The following is a 15,091-nucleotide window of genomic DNA, read 5'->3' as shown; positions in this document are numbered from 1 at the left end:
TTTGAAACTGAACTGGTATTATTGGTTTCTGAAAAATCGGTAATTGAAACCGAACTGAAGCCGATAGGTTTGATTAACCGTCAGTTCAGTTCATTGGTTTTTCGGCTTTTTTTTTTATATTAATGGTGAAATCTTGAGAAGTGAAGTGTTTTAAGACTCGGGTCAGACAGAAAATCGAAATGCTTACAGGGAGGGTCACGGGACGGTTTGATCACAACTCACATAAAAACCATATATAACAGATTTGTCGGTGGTGGTTAGATGGTCAAAATATTGTTTTTTGATGTAAATGACTAGGGGTTCAAATAGCTTGTTTTTTTTTTTTCCCTCAGAATATTCACGACTTCACGTATTTAATTATTATATATATTGGAAGAGGCAAAAGTAAGCATAGAAAATAAGATGTGTTGATGGTTTAATGTTAATACATGTAATCAAAAGAACTTAGTTTTGAATCTCTTTATCACCATTTTAAAATTTGTAACCATTTAGTGGTCTAGATCATGAAAATCGGCTGGGTCGTTGAAACCTGCTCAGTTTTCAATGGTTTTGCCGGGTTTTGATCGGTCCTATCAGTTTTTCAGAAAAATGAAAACAGGGGTTCTTAAAAACTGGAATACCTTCCGATTCTCGGGTTGAACAGTTTGACCGTCTAATCCAATCTGAGTCTTAAAACACTGGTCAAGTGTGTGAGAATGCAATTGCAAGTCTGAGAGTGGCCATTCTGTGAAAAGAACATATCAAAGGTTAGGACTATATCCAACCCACTCCTTCCCAAATAGATGGGATCAACATTGGGAAATGTCCTTCTTATAATCAAAATCTGGATTCATTCACATAGGCAAATTTAGTTAAACCCAAGCTGATGGGATACTTGAAATAAGAGCAATCAAAAACAATAAGGTATTCATCTATAATTTTGGCTGGCTTTCTTCCTCTAAAATCTCATGTGTTTTATGCAACAAATTTATCCAGCTCCAAGATTTCTGATCAACTAAGGATGTATTTGATATCATTGTTGTTTCTACCTGAAAGGCTTTGGGTTGATAGAGACAAATTGGTGAAAGATGTGTTGTCACATCACATCTGAGAATTATTTCAACTAGAAAATGATTAGTAACATTGCTGTTTCTACTTGAAACATCAATTTGACTTCTCTACAAACAGCCACCTACACGTACATTTGTTAAAGTATCGCTGTTTGAATCATAAACAACTTCAAATAACAGTTGTATGTAATTTGTAGTGATCAGCCCAAAACAATAATATCAAACAGAGACTAAAGCCTAAGGGGGTGTTCGGCAACATGGTTGGTTTTACTCTTAAAAACAAAAACAATACAATTTTATTAATGTCTCAATTATTTTTGTTTTCTAAAATAAAACCAACCATGTTATCAAACACCCCCAAAACCACACTTCAACTCATTCCCCATATGTCGTGGCATTAAATACTTGCTTGTAGAGATCTTCTCGAAAATGGATTTACTAGTTCAGCTAAAGATGGGGGTACTTAGCTAAATCCAACCCACGAAGAGGCCCCTCGTTACCAAATTCCAACAAAGAAAAAGCCCCTCAATCATATGGTGGAGTTGTAAAGATTAGTGGTGGACCCAACCCAAACCCACACAAATTAACCCAAAATTTTAAGTTAACTGGGCTTGAATTTGGGCCTGGATCCAAAAACCTAGGCATTTTATTTTTTTGGATTGAGCCCTGGCATGAATGTAACACGAGCCACGAGCTTAGTCTGACCCTAGCCCAGCTAAAAGTCAACCTTTTTTTTTTGTTTAACCGGTGACACAGTGATGAAAATGATTCAGCCTCGCTGATTTATGCAAAATGTAAATCTTGAGTCACTGGGGGCTGCCTCTTTTTTCATACAAAAGTGCAAATTTGAATTGAATGCAAATTTTTCACCTGGTTCAGTTTTACATCCATTTATTTATAATTACGATTTGTGCTTTCATAATATGTAAAATCCTCCAACCTTGATCTTTCATATAAAAAGTGAGGACCACATAGTTTTACATCCATTGCTCTGTTTGCAATGCAATTTCATTTACATTAGTACAAGTGCATGAAAATGCAAAACAAGGGAAAATCTAAAATAAACAAAACAAAGGAAAATCTATTTTAGGTTTTACTTTTGTTAACTCCAGTCTTATTTCATTTCATGTAAAGAAACAAAACAAGGGAAAATCTAAAATAAAAATGAATCAGAATCTACACTGAAATCATTTGCACTCCCATATTTTTGCATCAGTGTAAATGAAATTGTACTGCATGCAAATAGAGCCAACAAATAACTTTTCTTCTTCCTCCATTCTCCTTAATATGTGGTGGGAATCACATCATTTTGCCTTTTTATTTTATTTCTTACAAACAACCAAGATAAAATCAAATCTGAAACCAAGATAAGCCACAATTTACATTCAGTCTATTTGCACTCCCGTGCATTTACACCAATGCAAATAAATGAAACCTAAAAGGACAAATCAGTATTGTCAGGTTTGAACCAGACTGGATGGTCGAACTGGTGACTAACTGACCCAATAACCTTTTCAGGACCCGGTTTATTAACAGTTCACACTTTCAGAATGAAGCCAAATTTAGAAATGCTTATTTGAATAAATGCTTATTTCCCAGAATAAATACTTATTTGGGGACAGGACCACATCAATAAGCACTTATTTGTATTTGAGAAATAAACTTGAAATAAGTGCTAGACCAAAATTTGGACTTATTTTTAAATGCTTATTGAGTAAGCGTTTATTTCCTTTCTATCTTGACCTGCCACGTCTTTTAAAAATGTCTATATTATCTCTATTTGAATTAATGTGTTTTCAGCAAATTTTCATGAAACACTTACTAGAATAATTACTTATTTTTAATCACTTATTCAATTGAATATTTTTTTTTTCAAATAAGCACCCTTTAAAAAGCTGGGTCTCTGTGATGAGCAATCCAGATTGATAAAGAACGTCCTCAGGTTGTATGGTACAGACCCAACAGACTGTGTACAAGCACAAATAATAAGATGGTTCTGAGACTAAAACCAATCTATTTCCCCACTCCTTCGAGACTCTCCAGCACTTCTCCTTGGTGGGGCCGTCACATGGTTTGTTCTGCTTCAAGCATGTGTGTACTTATTCCAGAGCACATGTTTACAGTTCATCCATCCAAGCAATCACAATCTGTTAGTGAATGGTTTTGTCAGATAGGCTGCCATGGGTTCCGTTTGTAGGATTCACAGTTGTATGTAGATGGCCATCAACACCAGCACTTATTTTGTTTGTAGGATTCACAGTTGTAGATGCCAAATTATAAATGCATTGGAGTGCAAATATGATTTAATGTAATTTCTGGTTTATATAAAAAAATGAGGTTTTTATTGATTTCTCCACTTCATAGGTTTGTATAGTGGGAAATCATTGTTGTTTGAGAAATCTATGAAAATACTGTATCATAAGTGGAGGTTTTATTAAATAAAATCCAAAAATCAATAACAATTACAAATCATAAATTTCCCAAAAAAAAAAAATAAAGTTCATCTTAATCCTCGTTTATACCAAAATAAGGTTTGACTTTGTCTTGATTGCTAATGAGAGTAAAATAAAACATAAAATGATGTGGTTCCTACTAGGCAAAAAAAGGCTATTCATTAATTTGGGAGTGAAATGAGGAGTAAAATGATTATCATGTGGGATGCAAAATTTTCACTGCAAAAATATAAATTTTGTGTCAGATTAGAGTGCAAATCATAGATACAAGCAAAGCAAAGAGATGCAAATTTAAACCAGGTGCAAAATTTATATCCATTATATGCATGCGTGACAAATTAATAGGTAAATAGTAGGCTTGATTAACATCCATGAAAATTAACATCTCTGCACATTTTGGTGGGTATGTCCAGGACAATTGAAGATGTAGTCATGTTAAATCCAAAACCTAATAAAATTGGTGCCATGAGAAAAAAAAAAAAAGAAAAAATAAAAATGGTGCCATAGTTTGGAATATTGTGTAGATAATTAGGAACTAAGTGCCCATTTTGCAGAGCTTTCACTCAGTGGCTTCTGGCTTTGCAATGTGGGCCCCATCCAGACAGCCTTTAAGCTATGATTGGTGAAACCCCAAAGCAAAATGAGTGTTTAAAATCTAAAAAAAAAAATATTGCTTTCTATTGAAGTTTCTTTTAGTGGTTTTTCCAAAATATGTATGTTATGTATGTATATAATATTATAGAATATCAGTCAAATATGTATTCACATCTAATGTGTTTTTATATAAAAAGTTTGAAGTAAAAAAGCTAAGCATATTTTATATATAAAAATATTAAATATATTAATATATAAGAATACGACTATACTTTTTTTTGAATTTGGATTATTCAAATATTATATATATATATATATATATATATAATAAAAACACAATTAGAAGAAAAAGACAATTAGAAACATATACAGATATCTAATATGAGTAGGGCCGGGCTTTGGGACCAGGTAAATGTTTGTCCATTTTGAGGCTTCCATGAGTCACATTTCAACTTTTTGGTGTCATCTGAAAGTGGGGTTTTCAAGCAAGTATGGGATTTCATGTTCCCCCATCTTTCATTCCAAATCCCGGCATATGGGACATGGGACGTGGACTTGGACCATAACTGCTTGGCTTGTAGCTGGTTCAACCCACGTGATTCACAATCTGCTACATATTTTGTGGAACCATGGCATATGCAACCTAAACTCATCAACATTATTGGCTTGGGGGTGTTGAATTGATTATTTATTCAAATTGAATTGATCAAAAAGATACCACTCCAAATGCATTGGATTGATTCAGATTTAACCGGATCCAATTTTGATTTGTTTATAATCAAATTCGAGTGTTGAATATCAATACAAATTAAGTTAAAATTTATCAAAAAAATTATATATTACTAATAAAATGGACAATCAGATGGATAAAGAAAGGGTTTGGGCTCGTTTAATATGGATTTAAATTAGTGATCATCATCATCATCATCATCTAAGCCTTATCTTAGATATATGGGATTGGCCACATGAATTCTGTTTCGCCATTCCTTTCTATTTAATGCAACACAAAAAGACAAATCAAGATCCATGTTTGAGAGAGTGTGGGAGAAGTTTAAATGTAGGTTACTAATTTGAAGCAATACTCTTCAATTCCTTTGTGGAGACCTAGTATAGATGGTGTAAGATAAGCTTACATTGGTGTAACTTAGTAATGGAACTAGAAAATCATAACCCTTAACAGTTCACACCCTCTGAAAGAGATGAGCAGGCATTCTTTCAACCAACTAGATTGTAACCAATTGACAAACAACTAAGATTGAACTAGCTTTAGGATCTGTAATTAAAGACTGGATGGACCAAAAAAGATGAGAATGAGATTACACTTTTATTCTAGATGTGAATATTGTCCATTTCTTCATCTTCACTTTATGAATAGGAAAATGGGAACAAAATGTCTGTATCTGCTCTTCATGTAGGTAAATAAATCAGATATCCTCCATTCATGAGCTGCCTTTCAAATCCAATGTGTTTGTACTTTGTTATGTCCTGATCTTAGCTCACATGGGGTGTCTCACATGTAAGCTTTTTGCACAATATACATGCTTGGAGGCCAATAGGCCAATAAAACCCTAAAATTTAGTTTCATGAAATTATCATCAATTTGACTTGTGGGTGGGATGATTAGGCATCTATGAGATTTGGAATAGACAATCAATGTCACTCCTCAACTCAATTATTGTAAACACAAGATCTCTATATTTGTTTTACTTCTTTGTCATGGTTCAAAATGGTTTAATCTTCCATCAGGCTCAGTTTGTTTGTAACGCGAATTTCATTTGCACTTCTGTAAATGTATGGAAATGCAAATAGGTTTAGTACAAATTCTGCTTTATTTTTAGCTCTAATTTGACTTATTAGTTTACAAGAAATAAGTAGAAAGTAAAAGGAAGTGGTCCCCACCTTATACTAAGATAATGGATATAAGATGAGAGTTATATTTGTTTGGGAGTGTGGTAGGAAGTAAGATGTAGTCCCCTCTTTATACCAGAGAAAGTTGAGGTATAAAAAAGGTGGTGCAAATTTTGCATCAACTTTTCAGATCCCAAGTTTTTATTGATTTGGGTGATTGAACCATCAATCAATTTGATCCGTTCAATAGTTTTTTATCGTTTTTAAATTTTAATTTATTTTATCAAAACGGACCATTCATTCAGACCGAATGATAGAACCATCTACCAAAAACTGATGGTTAAAATAGTTCCAGTTCCAAGTCATTTTTTAAACATTGATTGGTGTGTTAATGGGTTCTTCCTAACAGCTCCGCACGCGCCGGGGTGTAACGAAGGCCAAGGCCATTAAGATGGTTATCATATGGCCATGGGAGCTCGGATGAGGTCGTAACATCCCAAGGGTAACCCGCCATTAAGGCCCTATACAAAATACCAAGGATGCCCCTAAGGCTTGTGAAGTGACGACGTTACCTCTTAGAGCATCACGTGTTCACCAAAGGTTTGGATTGACGATTATTACCATATCGCCGCTTTATAAACATTGTAGAGGTTTCCCTAGACTTTCCCTTCCATTTCCTAATTTTTTTCTTTGAAACCAAACACACCGTTCAGGTTTGTTATTTTGATATCAAAGATCTCTCTCTCTAACATTTTCTTCTCGTTGTTTTGTAATGCATGTACTTCCACGCTATCATGCATTGAAATGGTCTCTCTCTCTCTCCAACATTTTCTTTTGTTTTGTTTGTTTCTACACTATCATGCATTGAAATTCATAATTTCAATAGCTATATAGAGGTTCAATTTTCTTATTGTGTTTTTAAGAAGAACACGTAAGGGATGATACTGAATTGAGACCCTTAACAATTAATTAAGAAGAAAGATCCAATTGTCAGTCTTGCAATCTCTACAACATTGGTCAAAGAGTTGATCTTATCCAACGGTGAATTTCATATGTGTGTCTCTTTCCTAGAATATACATGTTGCAAAAGCCCATGATAGATCTTGATCTGACGGTCAAAGAGACCCCTGATATTTAAAAAACAATATAATATACTGACCTTTTTATTCAAAAGAAGAACACCCTTTCTCATTGATTAAATCTTAGACACAAAGTAATTATCTTATGATCACAAGCTTCAGAGCTATAAGAATTGGTTGTCCCCCAACTGCAGCAAACATGGACCCTTTTTGTTTTTTGTTGAATTGAAATCCACGTGGCAATAAATGAGGCTTGATGGGAACGTTCTATCTACATCACAGATCCAGTCCACTTGCCATGGCAGTCTCATGCATAACGTGACCCTTGTGGTGTCGGTGGTGGGATAAAACCATTTAAAAAATCTCTCAGAAATATTTAAAACTATAATCACCATTTCTCTAAAATAAAAGGGCAGCCATGTTTTATACATAGATCAGCAAGAAATTATAATAATTAAGGCTGTAAAATTTGGATTTGATTGGGATTTATATTTATATACCATTATTTACAATACTTTCCTTGATTTTGATGCAGATTATAAAAATCAAATCACAATATCATATTTTGGTGCCCTTACCTTATACTAGTCTTTAAAATGAAAAATGTAAAAAAAAAAATTAAAATTTTTATTTTTTAAATTCACATAAAATATTACAATTTTTATTTATGAATTTTATAGGGAGAGAGAGAGAGAGATGTGCATCTATTTATAGCCCATATAACGATTCTAAGCAAATGGATTAATTGGTCAACTCTTTATTGAATATAGGTTCTTAGAGCAGCATGGATTTATTTTTGTCCAGTATGTGGCACCCAATGTAGTGATAAGCAGTGGGCCCCACACAATGCAAAATATCCACTATGTACAAGGTAGTCTGTTTGAGATAGAACTAACCAACTCAATATGTTAAGCACTTTTCAAGAAATTATATTATCAATCTTCAATCTCAGATCAGAGGGTTAATTTATAAATTAATGCACAGATTAGGTGCTTAAAAGTTCATCTATATCATGTTGAATTTTTTTTAGCATGATATAGATGGACTTAATGTGGCAATTTATGGAGCCCAATACAATATGGGTGTTTGCTTTTCTGCTTCTATCTCCATGACATGTTGAAGGACATATGTCCTTTAAAATATTCCCAATTTACTTTTGAAAAAGATGAAAAACAACTTTTGATACAGTTGTCAGAATATTTATTAAGTGTTCACTGAAAGTGCTTATAATATTGTGCTTACTACATTGGGACCCATGTTAGATGAGATATCATATCATGTTAATAAAATAGATTTTTTTTTATCATTAGTCATGCATTTGAGAGAAAGACGTAACTTGGCTTGGATTTGATTAAGCATTTGTTAAGTTCTTCAAATCTGGCAACCCAATTTACAACCTTAATAGACAATTAGATTGTCCAAATGGACATACAATCAAGGGGATATTTGGTACCATGGTTGTTTCTACTTGAAACACTCCCACATTAGCACCACCTAGAAATTATGATCACCAATTCTCTGTTTGAGTGGGACAGTTCTGAGTTGACACAGTCATAAAACATTTCTACTTGAAATATTTCTTGCTTTGGTTGATGTCTCTTATTTTGGGAGATAAAGTCTCAATACTCTGATCGATGCAAACTGATAATGCTGAAATGAATGAAAACCACATCTCTCCCCAAACAAGGTTCAATTATAAATAGTGATGTTTGTGTTTCAAGTATAAACAACATTTAAATACAAAACAATGCAGGTTGAAACACCAATGGTACCAAACACAACATAAGAGTCAGGGGCAGAGCCAGGGGGTGGCGGAGGGGAGCCATGGCCCCCCTATGTCTTCAAAATTCCCACAAAACCCACTTATATTTTAACTCCTTTACCCATGTTTCTTAACTTTTGGCCCCCCTCAAGAAAAAATTCTAGCTCTGCCCCTGCTAAGAGTATCTATTATCTTAAAAAATATTGAGATTGAAACTGCCCACATGCAAATAATTATTGACTTGTGCCTAAGAGATAATAGTAATGGTAGTAATAATAAAAAAAAAAAGATCCAATTTTTTATTTTAATTTTTTTGTTATTATTTTTCTAGTATTTTAGTACATGGGAGAAATAAATGAGAAGCACATATTTCTCCTCGAACAAGATTTAAATACAAAGAGTGGTGTTTATATTTTAATTTTTAAGCATAAATGGCATTTCAACTCAAAATAGTGCAAGTTGAAATACTAATGATACCAAACACTACCTAAGGTTATTACTGTCTCAAAAACGATTGGGAATGAGACTGCCCACGTGCAAATAATTATTGACTTGTGCTAAGAAATAGTAGTAGTGATGGTAATATTAAAAAAAAAAAAACTAAATTTTATTTTTTTTCTTTTTCTTTTTTATTTTTCTAGTATTTTAATACATGGGAGAAATAAATGAAATGGGTTGACCTTTACTTTCTTCCCCTCATTTTACGGTTAAGCAACATGATTAACATTCATTCGGCAGCAACAGTAGCTATCATACAAGCCAAATATCAGGTAATCTAAATCTATTGATCCGGGCACACCCCAATATTGATAAACTAAGTCGTATTGATAAGGTGAATGGACGAAGTAGGACTGTAATCGGTTGGATTCAGATCGGATCGGATTTAATCACATGAGTTTCGAACCGATTATTGAATTTCTAGATCTCAATATGGTATTTCAGATTGGATTTTGATTTCTATTATTATTAAAATGAAAAAAAAAGTAGATAAGGGCACTTTTTATCAAATTGGGAATCATATAAATATAAAATATTATATACGCATTCTTTTTTTTCCTCGGTTTTATATATGCATTCATATATATAATTGTCAAATTGGGTATGAAATGTTCGGAGTTCGTTGATTACCCATAAAGATAGAAGACTAGGACACTTTTATCCTTCCAGAAACAAAATTAACAAGAATGTCATTCATTAATGCCTACGAGTGAACATGTTATTAGATAGTGGTATTCTATCGGCAGATAAATCAGGCTAGGGACTGGTTGGCACAAGAAACCTTCTGTGGTTGCTATGTAAATATTAAGTATCTGCTTTGGTTTAGTAGTTTTATTTGTTTCTAAGGTGGATTCGAGCTAAGTCGAACTAAAATATTTAACTATTTGAGTTTGGTTCATTAAAAAATGTTAAGCTCGAATTTGATTCGAGTTAGAGATTTGAGCTCAAATTCGATTTGGCTCAAAAGTTTAGATGTTCGGGTTCAATTCAACTTCGTTAAGCTTGACTATAAGCCAAGTTTCTATAAAAAATAAAAATAATACATATAAATAAATAAATATATATATATATATATATATATATATATATATATATATGTATGTATGTATGTGTGTCTGTATTAGGCTCGCAAACTTTAAGAGCTGAACTTCATTGAATTTGAACTTGGCTCAATTAGCAAATGAGCCTATATATTTAGTTTGAGCTTCACTTAAAGTTTGGTTTAAATTGAGCTTTTCACGAACCGAGTTCAAATAGCTTGTAAAAAGCTTGATTTGTTTCCACGCCTATTTGCTCCTACAATACTTGAGGGTGTATTAATAAGGGTACAGCTTGGGTAGACTCAAACTGATCCAATCCAAAATTTTGCACGGGTTAGGTTTAGATTTTCAATCTTTGGGTTGGAATTGGACTCAAGAATTTGGACTTTTTTATTCTCCAGAGCCTAGCCTTTAGATAGCCCAAACCTTGTCTGATTATATACATTCATATACATATATAACTCGGCCTAGTCTCAAATCCAATTCAAATGCATCAAATTACAATGTGGACTGGCTCGAATTGAAAAAATCGAACTTGAATTCGGGCTCAATCCAAACTTGAGTTTTAAGCCCAAATATTAAATTGGGCCTGGGTTGACTATAAACCCGATCCAACCTGTCCGACTTGGTGTCAACCTCTCCTGGTCCGTTCCTGTTTTATCAAAAACAATAGGGGTGCCCGAATCAATACTAAGCCAAGTATAGCGGAATGTAGCGGAATCTTTGGATATGCCCAAACGGAATGCCAAGGAATTATAATTTTCTAGTGCAAACAGATCTCATAAATTACACTCCGGGGATAAACGGTTGATGTTTGCAGCACGTGGCAATGGTCCACGGTGTTTTCTCTCACTGTCTTCATCTGCTTCGGCGGTTTTTCTTCATTTGAAAACCGCTTGCTTCGCTACAAAACCGCCTGGTTATGTACGATGCATTTGGATCTAATTTGCCACGTCAGCATGCGCATGGCGATGGGATGATGGGATTGCTGGTCATCGCTGGTCAAACTGTCGGTTGGGGTTGGTCTGTCGGTGACCTCGTAGCCGATTACTCGTCCATCATTCGGCGATTAGCGTAACCTTCAGGATCTTCTTTGGTTGCTCCAGTGTACCACTGGCAGTACGTAAACACAATATGTATCATTCCAAATAGATCACGACCGTCCAAATATTAAGATAGAAGCTTCGCATCGTATGGTTCTCATCCAAAGTGGATTCTTTCGTAAAGGGTTGTTAATGTGGCCAGACTCGGACCGGATCCGGCAGTCGGACGACTAAATCGGGAATAGGAAGAAAACCATTTTTTGTTGCACGGTTTTTAGAAATTAAGGCTATTCATGGTCTGAAAAATTTCTTATACCAAATCAAACCAGTTAGACCATTTTATTTATTATACAACGATTTGGTCGAGTTTGTAATATGGTTTAAGCTATTTTATTGGATAATCCAATTAAAAAGCCAAATTAGCATACATATACATAGATAGCAAGTATAAACTATACAAATGAAACATTAAATTGAAATGTCAGCTCTTTGGACATTACAGGTTAAAATTTGAAACAGACAATAGTGGCGTATGAAATGTTAAATGAATATAGAAATACATATGTTTAATTGTATATATTGTATATTATATGTATTAATAAATATATTATCAATAATTCGGTTTAAAACAGTTTATGGTTTGGTTTGGATTCTAAAATTTAGAAAATCAGACCAAACTAGAAAATTAAAGTCTGAAGAATTTTCAAAACAAACCAAACCGTTTTTAAGGCCTGACCAGACCAAATCACCAATTTCGATTTGGTTCAATGTAAATTTGGTAAAATTCACGTGTTGTTATGTGATGTTTAGGTCTGGTTTGTTTGCATTGCAATGCCATTTGCATCAATGTTAAAGTATGAGATTGTTAGGCTGTGTTTGGAAACGATGCAAATATGTGTGAATACAAATATGTAGAGTATAAAATGGTTCATATAAATTGTAAATTTGGGTCAGTTTTGCATTGACAAATTTATCTTCTTACCAAACAGACCTTTAACTGTAATGGTGGCAAACACATATTCTAATAAAGCATATGCTTTTTTTTTATCAAAAACCCACTTGAATGCAACTTTTTTATTGATATTCTTTTACATCTTATTATCAATGTAAATATGCATTGGTCTGTCATTTCTCAATGCAAAAATGTAATGTTGCCAAACACAAGCAAAAGTGAACCAGAGTGCAAATTTACCTTGAACCAAGATTTATACTCCATTTGCATCATTTTCAAATGCAACCTTAATGATTTGAATGCAAATTCTAATTTTTTTCAGCCATTGTCTTACTTTGTCTATTTACATTGCAAATGAAGTAAAATAAAATGAAGCAAAGTACAAGTATACAACCTAAAGAAAAAGTAAACTAAAATTTGTAATATTCTCAATTACACTTTCACGCATTTGTACTAATGTGTTAATCCAGTACAATTATACATTTCTTATTAGTACCCTGTACTTTGGGCCTAGTGTCACTTTGGTTCCTGAACTTTACAATAATTTAGTACTTGAACTTTCAAAATGTGTCAATCCAGTACCTACCGTTAATTAGCCATTAAATGCCTTTGAAAAAAGACACAAATGCCCTTCGAGTGTCATCTAATTTTCTTTATCAACCATCCAAACATTGATAAAAATTTAACAGTCCTAAATCCTTGCCTCTTTTATTCAAGAAAGTTGGGGTCCAAATTGCCCATTGAGACGTGCCCCCAACTTTCTTGAATTGAAGAAGCAAGGATTTTGGAATGTTAATTTTTTGTCAACGTTTGGATGGTTGATAAAGAAAATTAAATGACACTTGAAGGGTATTTGAACAAGGTACTAATCAGGAGTTTTTCCCATTTTTAATGTAAAATAGCTTTAAAAGACTATTTGAAGCCATTAATTTTTCCTCATATTTTTAAGTTGGAAGTGTTAACTGTTGAACTGTTTTTTTTTTTTTGTTGAAACTGTTGAACAATAGGGAAAATCTATGATGCGAAAAAGATATATATATATATATATATATATATATATATATATATATATATATATATGAAATGAAAAGAGTTTTAACCAATCAAAATCCACACATGAATTTTGATAAATAACACCTTATTTACTACCACATTTATGATTACAGTTTATTGGTTAGTTGTTTTTTGGATATCATATCTTTTTCATATCATAGTTGGGCCAAAAATTAACACAAATTTATCTAAAAACATGTAAACCCAAAAATACTTTGGGTTAGACTTTGGTGTTACTTGGCCCAATTGATATTGTCATAAGGCTCTACTACAGTTTCTTTAAGAACACCCATGCATCGCATGGGGCCCAACTAGTGTACAATACGTTTTGTGTGAAAACATCTCAATTTAGCAATTAATTCCCAATTTTACAGATAGTTGAGTAGAAGATAATAGAGAATGCTTCTCTAGTTGTTTTTCATACGATAGAAGTAGGCTTTGAGTGTTAGTTGAAGAAAGATCATCCAATCTTACTGTAACAGACAACAAAAGCATCATACTCAGGTCCCAAACCTCGTAAGAGGTAATAAATAAAATCCACTTCAGGAACAGAATAATCGGTAGCTACCAAGGAGTCAACAAGACTTAATTTTTTGAGTATCAGTAGACATATGAGAGTTACTCTTGGTAACATGAGCAAGTTCTAGTTTTAAATCATGAATATGAGATTGAGGGTACTCCATGGGGGCATTCTTTTTTTGGATTGAGAGGGGGAAAGTTGGTTAATGGGATTTTGGTTCCCATTAACCAAGAATATCATGTTCTTTTTTCCGATTAATGTGAGGATCATGGAAAGTTTATTTTCCTGGGTATCACTTACCCGGGTAAGTGCTACCCATCTCCTACGTGGGTAAATAGCTTTCCCACCCAGGGAAAAAGATTCTAACACTTAAATGGGATAAAAATGCCCCATTTAATAATGGATTTTTATAACTAAAATGGTCATTTTCTTTTTTACTTGGAAAATAAAAGAACATGGGTAAATACACTTGCCTAGGTAAGTGTTTCCCAAGAAAAACTAACCCAGGTAACTGCATTTACCCGGATAAATAACTTACCGAAAAGCAAACGAGCCCAAAGGTTAGAGGAAGTAGAGCATCTAACAACCTGTGCTAGAACAGGTTCAGTGAGAGATAACATAAGCCAACTCAAAATCACTTAGTCATGTTCCACCCAAGCAGTATATAGAGGATTAAGTTCTTGACTATCATTGGGTTGATTAGCAGATGAAACTAAAAACTTGAAGTACTCTGAGTGCAGCTATAGCTTGGTGAAACCATGGACTGGATCAAAGATGACATGTGGATTGTCTCAAATTTGAAGCCTGAGATGAGTTGGATGAGGACACAGTGGTGGAGTTGGTCGCCATGGATAAAAAGGAAAGGTTGTGAGCCTCAAGGCATCGTCCTAACCATTGTTTTGTTAAGAACAATGTTTTCTTTCCTTTTTTTTTAACCTTTAGATCCCTATGTGCTTGAAAATATATATAAAATAAACTAGGAGAAAAGACTATCATTTGGATCTTCTCTCTCTCTCCCCTTTTATTTTTATATTTTCTAATCCCAACTTTATTTGCTAGTAAGAATTAGAATGTTGTGTTCTATTATCATAGATTTACAATTTTAAATCCCAACTTTATTTACAAACAAGCATTCAAAACTAGAAAATTATACTCAGTTATCTTGGATCTACACTTTTTTAATCCCAACTTTTTTTTTTT

The sequence above is a fragment of the Nelumbo nucifera genome, chromosome 2 (assembly GCF_055504915.1).
Source record: "Nelumbo nucifera cultivar China Antique chromosome 2, China Antique-T2T, whole genome shotgun sequence".
Classification (NCBI taxonomy): Eukaryota; Viridiplantae; Streptophyta; class Magnoliopsida; order Proteales; family Nelumbonaceae; genus Nelumbo; species Nelumbo nucifera.
Note: the sequence above shows the minus strand (reverse complement) of the source record.